Source organism: Bos taurus, chromosome 4, assembly GCF_002263795.3.
Source record: "Bos taurus isolate L1 Dominette 01449 registration number 42190680 breed Hereford chromosome 4, ARS-UCD2.0, whole genome shotgun sequence".
Taxonomy (NCBI): domain Eukaryota; kingdom Metazoa; phylum Chordata; class Mammalia; order Artiodactyla; family Bovidae; genus Bos; species Bos taurus.
Genome location: NC_037331.1, coordinates 89,613,142 through 89,625,469, shown reverse-complemented (window position 1 = coordinate 89,625,469; position 12,328 = coordinate 89,613,142). Strand labels below are relative to the sequence as shown.

The window sequence follows — 12,328 nt, the reverse complement described above, 5'->3', positions numbered from 1 at the left end:
GGTTCCTCTGCCTTATCTAAAACCAGCTTGAACATCAGGAAGTTCACTGTTCACATATTGATAAAGCCTGGCTTGGAGAATTTTGAGCATTACTTTACTAGCATGTGAGATGAGTGCAAATGTGGGGTAGTTTGAGCATTCTTTGGCATTGTCTTTCTTTGGGATTGGAATGAAAATTCACCTTTTCTAGTCTTGTGGCCACTCCTGAGTTTTCCAAATTTGCTGGCATATTGAGTGCAGCACTTTCACAGTGTCATCTTTCAGGATTTGAAATAGCTCAACTGGAATTCCATCGCCTCCACTAGCTTTGTTCGTAGTGATGCTTTCTAAGGCCCACTTGACTTCACATTCCAGGATGTCTAGCTCTAGGTGAGTGATTACACCATTGTGATTGTCTGGGTCATGAAGACCTTTTTTGTACAGTTCTTCTGTGTATTCTTGCCATCTCTTCTTAATATGTTCTGCTTCTGTTAGGTCCATACCATTTCTGTCCTTTATTGTGCCCATCTTTGCATTAAATATTTCTTGTTATCTCTAATTTTCTTGAAGAGATCTCTAGTCTTTCCCTTTCTATTGTTTTCCTCTATTTCTTTGCATTGATCTCTGAGGAAGGCTTTCTTAGCCCTCCTTGCTATTCTTTGGAACTCTGCATTCAAATGGGTATATCTTTCCTTTTCCCCTTTTATTTTCACTTCTCTTCTTTTCACAGCTATTTGTAAGGCCTCCTCAAATAGCCATTTTGCTTTTTTGGATTTCTTTTTCTTGGAGATGATCTTAATTCCTGTCTCCTGTACAATGTCATGAACCTCCACCCATAGTTCATCAGGCACTCTATCAGATCTAGTCCCTTAAATCTATTTCTCACTTCCACTGTATAGTCATAAGGGATTTGATTTAGGTCATACCTGAATGATCCTGTGGTTTTCTCCACTTTTTCAATTTCAGTCTGAATTTGGCAGTAAGGAGTTCTACTTGTTAAAATTGGATTTCACTTGTATCATTTCAAAAAAAACTTAAAAAGTGAAATAACCATATGGTTGTTTCTCTGATGAGCCACTGGTATTATTCCTTTCTTTTTGGGCAGAATTCTTATCATTTCTACTTCAATATTCATTGTACAGAAAATAATACTGACTTCAGAAGGCTTTTAGAAAATATAAATATGAAGAGAGACAGGGACACTCATCTGCCTACACACACACACACCATACCCAAATCTCTTCTTCATTTTTCAGGCTATACATTATCTTTATACCTAAACTATTTCTCTCCTACACTTTGGCTTTCTCATTTTTTTGAGCTCCTTATTAAACCACAGTTTGCAGAAATGAACGCCACACTCCACATGTTATTTGAGTAATTCGTTGTTTTGGACAATATGATCTATTTACTAAACTCAGATGGCCTGTTAAATCTTCAAGTATTGTTCTCCATTCTTAACCATCAATAATCTTTTTCATCATTGATGTTCTGAAAATCTGTGATACTCTGCTGAAGATTATTATCTCATTTATTGTGGGTACATTGGGAACCTTGCTAATCTGAAAAACTATTTGTTAGTTTCTTAAATAACTAAACTTGAAACTGTCATGTGATCCAGTAACTGCATTCTTCTGTATATATTCCAGAGAAATTAGACTTTATAGCCACACAAAAACCTGGACACATTTGTTCACAGCAGTCTTATTTTATGAGTCAAAAATACAAATAATCAACCCAGATGGCCTTCAGCCAGTGACTGGTTAAAAACAAACAAACAAACAAAGATGCTGCTTTTAACTCAGGAATGGGTGAATTGTTTTTTTTTTTTAATTTTATTTAATTTTTAAACTTTACAAATTGTATTAGTTTTGCCAGATATCAAAATGAATCCACCACAGGTATACATGTGTTCCCCATCCTGAACCCTCCTCCCTCCTCCCTCCCCATACCATCCCTCTGGGTTGTCCCAGTGCACTAACCCCAAACATCCAGTATCGTGCATCGAACCTGGACTGGCAACTCGTTTCATACATGATATTATACATGTTTCAATGCCATTCTCCCAAACCAACACTGTTTATAATAGCCAGGACATGGAAGCAACCTAGATGTCCATCAGCAGATGAATGGATAAGAAAGCTGTGGTACATATACACAATGGAGTATTACTCAGCCATTAAAAAGAATACATTTGAATCAGTTCTAATGAGGTGGATGAAACTGGAGCCTATTATACAGAGTGAAGTAAGCCAGAAAGAAAAACACCAATACAGTATACTAACGCATATATATGTTTTTTTTTAATAAGTTAAAAGTTTTTAAAGAAAAACCTGTTGTTCATTAATGCCATTGAATAGTATCCAGCAATAAAAAAGAATGAATTATTGATATGCATGACAACCTGGATGAATCTCTTAAGAATTACACTGAATGAAAAAAGCCAATAACAGAAGGTTATGCAATATATGATTTCATTTATATAATATTCGCTCAGTGAAAACTTTTAGAAATGGTGAGCCAGTTCATGTTTCCCAGAGTTTAAGTACGGAGAAAGGTGTAAGGACAGGGTGGAAAGTGAATGTGTAACCTGGGAGATTCTTGTAGTGACAGATTTGTTTCATATCTTGTTTGTATCAATGTCAATGTCTTGCTTTGAGATCCTGCACTATAGTTTTGCCAAATGTCATCTTTGGGACCACTGGGTAAGGGATGCATGGGCTCTCTTGGTGTCATTTTTTCCAACTGCTGGGGAATCTATAATTATCTTAAAACTAAAATTTTAATTAAAAAAAGAAAAAGCGTGTAGATTAAAAAACTCCCTGAAGCCTGGAGAGATATATGGGACAATAACTGGAGATCACACACAGGACTGAATAATTCCTGTTCTCATCAGCCAGTGTGTGAAAACTTGGGGTTCGGTTAGAGCACTGAGTGTTTTGTGTCACTAGGGAGACAAAATTAGCCCTGAACTAAATGCTAACAAAGCTTAAATTCAAAACACAAAATTATCAAACTGTTCCCAAATAACTTAGCTGCCTTCCAAAACAAAGCTCAAGAATACTTTTAGGAATGCAAAATATCCAGCCCCCAACAAGCTAAAATATCTCACATCTAATCAAAAATCACCAGGCATTAGTTTCTTCTATTCTTTCAGCTTTGTGTCTTCCTGTAATTTTTTATATCTTTAAATCACTAAATGACTTCCTCTGTTTCTTTTTTTTTTTTCCCTAGTCTTGCTTTCATGAGCTCTTTCTATTCAGATTTCCCACTGAAGTAGAAAGCCCCAGGAAACATCTTTCCTGCTCCATACTGTTGTTATCCATGTAATATATCCTCCACCTTCCTCAACTTGTATGAGTCACAATGTGATCAGCATGATAGACCTGAGAAATCTGATGAATAATGTATTAAACACAAATATAAATGACAAATAATATCAATTCCAATTGCTTTTTAAATTAACTGGCCCATATTTTGCTCATAATTATTAATTGCACATTAAGTTTTTGACCCAGAGTCTATATTTTTGTTGTTGTTGTTTTGCTAACTCTAAGCTAAGTTTCAAAGTTGAGAGACATTTGCCCTTTTGAGAAGTAAAATATCTACTATATTGTTCATGGGTAGACACAAGAATTAATTTTTTTAAGTGAATACAGTTAGATGGGTAAACAAATAGAGCCTGCCTAATAATGAAATTCCTAGTGAACAATATTAACTTTAATATTTATCCCCAAACTAAAAGAAGAGATTGTTAAGAGGGGATTAGATTTATATTTTCAAATTACTCTGAAGGATGTACAAGGTATATACTGGATAACTGAAGATTCCTAGTAAGAATGTTGGTAAAGTAATTTGCAACTGCTATATAGTATTAGTATTATACAGTACATATAGTAGTATTATTAATACTATAATATAAGATAATGGGCATGGGTATAACTAGAAGTAAACAGAGTCAAGAATTGTGTAGGATATAGAATCATAGGAGTTTATATGAAGAAGACAGGTACCTCCAATATTTCTTGCCCAGTCTAAGGAAAGGCTCTGCAAGACATAATTCAGACAGAATATCACAGAATGCGTGATAAAAAACCCATTGAGATGGGTTTTGTAAATATTGATTTGAGATTCCTGTAAGACATCCATGTGGAGCTGGTTCCTGCATTTCAATTTCTAGAGCATGTGTTAACAAGCTGCTTATGAGAAAATAAAAGGAAACCCTGCAGTCCTGGAGAGATCATACATGCACAAACTCATTTCTCTCTTGCCTTCTGTGTTCTGCCATCTGGGTCATTGCTTTGACTTGCTTTACATTTCCTTGTTTTTCTAGAGAGCAATACATGCCCTTGTCTTTAGAAAGTCTTGTCCAACCCAAACTCTTAGTGAGCATTCCTCTTCCTCTCTTTTTAGCAAATTTTCAGCTGGAAATGTTAACTCATATTTCAGATCAGTTCAGTTCAGTTGCTCAGTCGTGTCCGACTCTTTGTGACCCCATGAATCGCAGCACGCCAAGTCTCCCTGTCCATCACCAACTCCCGGAGTTCACTCAGACTCATGTCCATCGAGTCAGTGATGCCATCCAGCCATCTCATCCTCTGTCTTCCCCTTCTCCTCCTGCCCCCAATCCCTCCCAGCATCAGAGTCTTTTCCAATGAGTCAACTCTTTGCATGAGGTGGCCAAAGTACTGGAGTTTCAGCTTTAGCATCATTCCTTCCAAAGAAATCCCAGGGCTGATCTCCTTCAGAATGGATTGGTTGGATCTCCTTGCAGTCCAAGGGACTCTCAAGAGTCTTCTCCAACACCACAGTTCAAAAGCATCAGTTCTTCGGCACTCAGCTTTCTTCATAGTCCAACTCTCACATCCATACATGACCACTGGGAAAATCCATAGCCTTGACTAGACGGACCTTTGTTGGCAAAGTAATGTCTCTACTCATATTTAAACATACATATATACACACATTGGAGAAGGAAATGGCAACCCACCCCAGTATTCTTGCCTGGAGAATTCCAGGGATGGAGGAGCCTAGTGGGCTCCCATCTGTGGGGTCACACAGAGTCGGACATGACTGAAGCGACTTAGCAGCAGCAGCAGCATATACACACAAAAGACGCAGTTCTGAGTATGTATTGGGCAAAAATGTTTGGCTAGTTTATAACTTTCCTGACCATAATTAAATTAGTTTTGAAAAATAAAAGTTCAAATAATCCTTCTCAGCTTTATTTGTATATTATTGAAACACTACTAAAATAATAAGCTAATAAACTGGTTTAATAATAATAATATATTATCAAAATATTAAAGTTAATGAAATTCATAACAGAGTTTCACAACATCACTACTAAAATGTTCCTTTCTGGTTGATGCTGACAGATAATTACACACATTTGGCATGATTATTCCATTAGTTAAGAAGGCACCAGATTCTACTAATATTCAGCACATATGTCTCAGTTTGCTTACAAGGATAGCATGAAATATTTGTTAAATGCTTTGTTAATATTCAAAAGCATAATGTAGTTTCCACTGCCACATGTTAAATAACATTACTCAAAAGGAAAAGATAAATGTGAAATGAGGTGATCTTAGGGTATTTTTTTATATATAACTTTAGTAATTAAAGCACATTCTTTTGGGTCCTTTGAAGTTCTTCATCACATACTGCTACTCCAAACTCACATTTTTATTCTAAAAATATGCTTATACTTACATTTTAAACTGGCAAGTAAAGCTTTAGTCCGGTTACTTTCAAAATGGATACAGCAGAATATACTTTCCAATTTTTCTAACTTTAGAATAACGATGACTTAAAGAAAAATACCAAAATGTACAATGCAAGAAAATAATTTCCTACAATGAACATACTGTATAAAGCGTGAGACAACAACAGTCTCCCTGCCTGAAAGGCAAACCGTCCCAGCCTTTAAGTTTCATGACGGCATCACACTAGGAATGAAATCCCCCACAGGAGTGAGGACCATCAGATTCCATGGAAATCTCTCTTTACTAATGTCACAAGGTGTGTTTTCAGCCTAGGGACACCTTGTCTTTGTCCTGGAGATCTGGATAAGTGCCTTGTGCCCTTCTTCCCAAGGAACTGGTAACAACCACAGATCGCAGGTAAGTGATTTACTATGATAATACATTCAGGATCAATTCAAAAGTCCTTTCTTTTCTCTCTACACTCTCTCCACTTGATAGTCCCAGAATAAAAGTCTCTACCCAAGCCTAATCTTCAGAACTAAAACTCTGCATGTCAGATTTACATCATTAAGATTTCTTCTTGGGAGTCATGCAGTCAGATGTATTTTAAGTGTCCTATTTTCTAGGACATCCCTCTAAATTCCAATCTTTCCAATGTCAGTAAAAGCAACAACACCCTTACCCAAGTGCTTAAGTTATTAACTCAATAATCCTTTCTGTAATCACATTCTTCTCTAACTGTTTAATTCAGTTCAGTTAATTTTAGTCACTCAGTTGTGTCCGACTCTTTGCAACCCCATGAATTGCAGCACGCCAGGCCTCCCTGTCCATCACCAACTCCCAGAGTTCACACAAACTCATGTCCATCCAGTCGGTGATGCCATCCAGCCATTTCATCCTCTGTCGTCCCCTTCTCCTCCTGCCCCCAATCCCTCCCAGCATCAGAGTCTTTTCCAATGAGTCAACTCTTCGCATCAGGTGGTGAAAGTATTGAACTTTCAGCTTTAGCATCATTCCTTCCAAAGAACACCCAGGACTGACCTCCTTCAGAATGGACTGGTTGGATCTCCTTGCAGTCCAAGGGACTCTCAAGAGTCTTCTCCAACACCACAGTTCAAAAGCATCAATTTTTCAGTGCTCAGCTTTCTTCAAAGTCCAACTCTCACATCCATACATGACTACTGGAAAAACCATAGCCTTGACTAGATGGACCTTTGTTGGCAGAGTAATGTCTCTGCTTTTTAATATGCTATCTAGGTAGGTCATAACTTTCCTTCCAAGGAATAAGCGTCTTTTAATTTCATGGCTACAATCACCATCTACAGTGATTTTGGAGCCCCCTAAAATAAAGTCTGCCACTGTTTCCCCATCTATTTCCCATGAAGTGATGGGACCAGATGCCATGATCTTAGTTTTCTGAATGTTGAGCTTTAAGCCAACTTTCTCACTCTCCTCTTTCACTTTCATCAAGTGGCTTTTTAGTTCCTCTTACTTTTCTGCCATAAGGGTGGTGTCATCTGCATATCTGAGGTTATTGATATTTCTCCTGGCAATCTTGATTCCAGCTTGTGCTTCTTTCAGCCCAGCATTTCTCATGATGTACTCTGCATATAAGTTAAATAAGCAAGGTGACAATATAGAGCCTTGATGTACTCCTTTTCCTATTTGGAACCAGTCTGTTGTTCCATGTCCCATTCTAACTGTTGCTCACTGTCGTGCATACAGGTTGCTCAAGAGGCAGGTCAGGTGGTCTGGTATTCCCATCTCTTTCAGAATTTTCCACAGTTTATTGTGATCCACACAGCCAAAGGCTTTGGCATAGTCAATAAAGCAGAAAGAGATGTCTTTCTGGAACTTTCTTGCTTTTTTGATGATCCAGTGGATGTTGGCAATTTGATCTCTGCTTCTTCTAAAACCAGCTTGAACATCTGGAAGTTAACAGTTCACGTATTGCTGAAGCCTGGCTTGGAGAATTTTGAGCATTACTTTACTAGCGTGTGAGATGAATGCAACTGTGTGGTAATTTCAGCATTCTTTGGCATTGCCTTTTTTTGAGATTGGAATGAAAACTGACCTTTTCCAGTCCTGTGGCCACTGCTGAGTTTTCCAAATTTTCTGGCATATTGAGTGTAGCACTTTCACAGCATCGTCTTTCAGGATTTGAAATAGCTCTACTGGAATGCCTTCACCTCCACTAGCTTTGTTCGTAGTGATGCTTTCTTAGGCTCACTTGACTTCACATTCCAGAATGTCTCATTCTAGGTAAGTGATCCACCATCGTGTTTATCTTGGGTGTGAAGATCTTTTTTGTACCGTTTCTATGTATTCTTGCCACCTCTTCTTGATATCTTCTGCTTCTGTTAGGTCCATACCATTTCTGTCCTTTATTGTGCCCATCTTTGCATTAAATATTTCTTGGTATCTCTAATTTTCTTGAAGAGATCTCTAGTCTTTCCCATTCTGTTGTTTTCCTCTATATCTTTGCATTGATCACTGAGGAAAGCTTTCTTATCTCTCCTTGCTATTCTTTGGAACTCTGCATTCAGATGCTTATATTTTTCCATCTATCCTTTGCTTTTTGCTTCTCTTCTTTTCTCAGCTATTTGTAAGGCCTCCCAGACAGCCATTTTTCTTTTTTGCATTTCTTTTCCACGGGGATGGTCTTAATTCCTGTCTCCTGTACAGTGTCACGAACCTCAGTCCATAGTTCATCAGGCACTCTATCAGATCTAGTCCCTTAAATCTATTTCTCACTTCCACTGTATAATCATAAGGGATTTGATTTAGGTCATATCTGAATGGTCTAGTGGTTTTCCTTACTTTCTTCAATTTTAAGTCTGAATTTGGCAATAAGAAGTTCATTATCTGAGCCACAGTCAGCTCCTGGTCTTGTTTTTGCTGACTGTATAGAGCTTTTCCTTCTTTGGCTGCAAAGAATATAATCAATCTGATTTCGGTGTTAACCATCTGGTGATGTCCATGTGTAGGGTCTTCCCTTGTGTTGTTGGAAGAGGGTGTTTGCTATGACCAGTGCATTCTCTTGGCAAAACTCTATTAGCCTTTGCCCTGCTTCATTCCGTATTCCAAGGCCAAATTTGCCTGCTACTCCAGGTGTTTCTTGACTTCCTATTTTTGCATTCCAGTCCGCTATAATGAAAAGGACATCTTTTTTGGGTGTTAGTTCTAAAAGGTCTTGTAGGTCTTCATAGAACCACTCAATTTCAGCTTCTTCAGCATTACTGGTTGGGGCATAGACTTAGATTACCGTGATATTGAATGGTTTGCCTTGGAAATGAACAGAGATCATTCTGTCATTTTTGAGATTGCATCCAAGTACTGCATTTCAGACTCTTTTGTTGACCATGATGGCTACTCCATTTCTTCTGAGGGATTCCTGCCCATAGTAGTAGATATAATGGTCATCTGAGTTAAATTCACCATTTCCAGTCCATTTTAGTTCGCTGATTCCTAGAATGTCGACGTTCACTCCTGCCATCTCCTATTTGACCACTTCCAATTTGCCTTGATTCATGGACCTGACAGTCCAGGTTCCTATGCAATATTGCTCTTTACAGCATTGGATCTTTCTTCTATCGCCAGTCTCAACCACAACTGGGTATTGTTTTTGCTTTGGCTCCAACCCTTCATTCTTTCTGCAGTTATTTCTCCACTGATCTCCAGTAGCACATTGGGCACATACTGACCTGGGGAATTCCTCTTTCAGTATCCTATCATTTTGCCTTTTCATACTGTTCATGGGGTTCTCAAGGCCGGAATAATGAAGTGGTTGCCATTCCCTTCTCTAGTGGACCACATTCTGTCAGACCTCTCCACCATGACCTGCCCATGTTGGGTAGCCCCATACAGCATAGCTTAGTTTCCTTGAGTTAGACAATGCTGTGGTCCGTGTGATTATGGTTTCAGTGTGTCTGCCCTCTGATGCCCTCTTGCAATACCTACCGTCTTACTTGGGTTTCTCTTACCTTGGACTTGGGTAACTGTACATGTGTGATTAATTTCTCTTAACTTCTCTGTTTAAATCCCAGCCCAGACTATCATGATCACTTACCCAGAACATGGCAACAGTATCATGGCTCATCACTCCTTTTCTGCTCAGTCTTCCCTTAGAGGTATTACCTACAGAGTGACAGGAATATTATTCATAAAATTGTTTACATCAATCTATTCCTCATAACACTTTAAAAATTTTTTGAAGTGTTTTCTGATTATTCTTATAAAAAATATAATGCTTTATCTTATCCTGAATTTTCTGTTATACATTTATTCTTACTTCATCTGATATCATTTGGCAGCTGGAATGACAGACTTTAAGAAAGATTGTTCCATCTTCTTGTTTAAAATCCTTATTCTTATCTTTAATATAATTTCATCCTCCAGCACAGCACTTATAATTTTTCTTAGATGAAAGAACAAATATGTCTTAATTGTTGAGGAGATTAAACAAAATGACATAAACATACTGCTTGGCATGGTGCTTGGCATTTAATACATGATCAACAGTTGTTAGCAATTATGTATATCATTTTACTATAAGCTCTATGACTTTTTATTTCTGTAAATATAATGTATGAGTTCTTATAGTTGTTCTCATAAAGATGAAAGTCAGTGGTAGCACTTGATATGCTTTAAATAAATGATTGTCTACAAAGGGTAAATGGTCTTTTAATTTATAAAAAATATATTAATATATGCCAGCATCTTAATATTTTATTCTATATTTCAGAAAGTTGATATATTGAAGGAGATTTAAGGGGAAATCTCTTTTAAATACTAAACAAGCAAAACTCAGTAACAATCTTTGTTTTCATTTTCTAAACAAAGGGGAGCTGAAGATTGATATAAAAATTAGACAAATGTTTCCAGATTTTGAATGTGTTCATATCCTATACATTAACCCAGGCAATATCTATTGGTTATCCAACAAAAAGCAAATATTGAACCTGGAACTGTGATCAAAGGGATTTAGGGAAAGAAGATACTTGAAGAGAAATTATTATAATTAAAAGTGCTTAAAATCACTTTTCACAATTCTTAAACACTCATATGACCAAGCACATTTCTCTCTAACCCCACTCTGCTCTGAAACCACTGGAATAAAGGTAAATGAGAAGCAGAGAAAAAAAAAATTTTTTTAAAGAACTAGCCAATACCTGTAACCCTATGTGCCATGTAAAAAGGGCAAGTAAGGGTACTAGGTGAATGAGACCACCTCGGAGAACACAGGACAAGCAGATCTTTCAGGTCAAGTAGACCAAAAGGCCTCAAAAGTAGGGTCAAGACCAAGTATTTCTTGCTTGGAATTTCAAAGTTGTGCTGTAGGAACTTGCTGTAATAGCCTTCTTGAAAGGAGTTGAAACTTGAAACTTATTTAGCAGTTCTGAGAGTTGGCTGAGGGTATCTGTATAAACAAATGCACAAACTACTTCTGTAAAAAGCAGTTGTTGGGGTTGTAAAGGGAAAATTAAACCAAATAGCATGGTGTCCTGGATCGGCCAAACTATATCATCTGAAAAGCATTAACAACTAAATCATACTAGAAAAATGCTTACATACAAACATGTAGACATGTGGACACACACACATACATACAAACACACACACACACAGATGAACCACTGCACTCGTCACACCTTGATCATGAACTACAGAGATTTCCTACTTAACAAGAAGCTGTGAAGCCACATCCAGGAATAGCGGCTGGTGAGGATTCCTTTTTTTTTAATGCTCTAAAAATTATCTACTGTCATTTTACAACACTAGCTACATGTTAGCATCACCAGGAATTTTAAATAATAATTTACAAGTTCTAAACAATCAGAATTTTGTTATATTTTAAAAGGGCCTCTCTTCCAACCTATCCATGAAATTCTATGAAGCCAGATTTAAATACTGTGATAAAAGAAATACAAAATACAAGGAGCCCAACTAGAACTTGAGGCAGAATGGGAAGGAGAAAATAGAAACTGTTAATTCTTTATGTGTAATATCATTCACACCAAATAATTAATATGTAGCATTATATAAAAGTTGATATTGCATATAAAGCAATAAATATAATGATGAAAAGAAGTACCAAGGGTAAGCCCCCAAATATTCAGAAGGAAATATATAAGAAATACAAGACAAAAACAATGCAAATCAAGCAAAGATTATAAAGGAAGATTGAAAGAAAGAAATAATGCAAACCTAGACATACCCTCACGTGTATACATATATGTTGGTAGTCAGCAGTTCAAAGAACAAAATAATTATTTGTTAAATATGAGACAAAGTTAAAACTAAAGCAAGAAACTTGTAAGTCATAGGATGGTTAAAGACATATCCAGAAAATGCAAATAAAAAGAAAACAAGAAGCATAATCTTACATCAACAGTTTGAACTTAAGGGGAGAGATAAACTTTTCTCAAGAAAAAGAAGGGTATTCTAAAAAAAATAATAAATTGAATCATGAAAATATGTCATAAGTATTTTTCCAAATATCTCAATATCATAGTAATAAAAAATAATTAAGAAAAATCTAAAAATTGAGCAAAGTCAGGGGTATGGTTTTTCTGGTACAGTCACGTGCAGATGTGAGAGTTGGACGGTGGAGAGTGCTGAGTGCCTGACTTGATGCTTTT

At 36.9% G+C, this 12,328-nt stretch overlaps 1 long non-coding RNA gene across 1 annotated transcript in view; it reads right to left on the bottom strand.

Annotated features, from left to right (window-relative positions):
- Nucleotides 1–12,328, bottom strand: part of LOC132345190 (uncharacterized) — an 81,070-nt gene that overhangs the window by 43,059 nt on the left and 25,683 nt on the right. The window contains exon 2 of the long non-coding RNA XR_009494385.1: nucleotides 9,757–9,824. This is a non-coding gene — a long non-coding RNA (uncharacterized lncRNA). The remainder of the gene's footprint in view (nucleotides 1–9,756; nucleotides 9,825–12,328) is intronic.